Source organism: Scylla paramamosain, chromosome 22 (assembly GCF_035594125.1).
Source record: "Scylla paramamosain isolate STU-SP2022 chromosome 22, ASM3559412v1, whole genome shotgun sequence".
NCBI lineage: Eukaryota > Metazoa > Arthropoda > Malacostraca > Decapoda > Portunidae > Scylla > Scylla paramamosain.
Genome location: NC_087172.1, coordinates 13,729,638 through 13,729,929, shown reverse-complemented (window position 1 = coordinate 13,729,929; position 292 = coordinate 13,729,638). Strand labels below are relative to the sequence as shown.

The 292-nt window shown below is 57.2% G+C and overlaps 1 protein-coding gene across 1 annotated transcript in view; it reads right to left on the bottom strand.

Moving 5' to 3' along the window:
* Nucleotide 1, bottom strand: part of LOC135111604 (solute carrier family 2, facilitated glucose transporter member 1-like) — a 92,618-nt gene extending 92,617 nt beyond the window's left edge. The window contains 1 exon segment of the mRNA XM_064025095.1: nt 1. This exon segment is cut by the window's left edge and continues 850 nt beyond it. The gene's annotated coding sequence lies outside the window, so the exon portion shown is untranslated.
* Between the last annotated feature and the right edge of the window lie 291 nt (nt 2–292).

Here is a 292-nt window from a genome sequence, read left to right as displayed (position 1 = left end):
CATGTTAGTCCGTGCGATGACCGCTGGTACAGGGTACAAGGGCTCCCTCTGGCCAGGGAACCAGGGCCAGGGGCCTGACAGGGGGTGACGGGACCTCCTCGCCACGCACACAATGATGCAACGCAGCTGACTTTTGGCGCCAAAACAGCTCCATCTAGTCTTCATTGACAAACTTGTTTCAATTGCCTCGTGACAACCGTCGCGCCTCGGCAACGCTGCCACTCGCCCGAGTACCTTAACGGCTGGGGCAGGGCAGGACACATGGCCATTTTTTACATAAATTCACGATAGC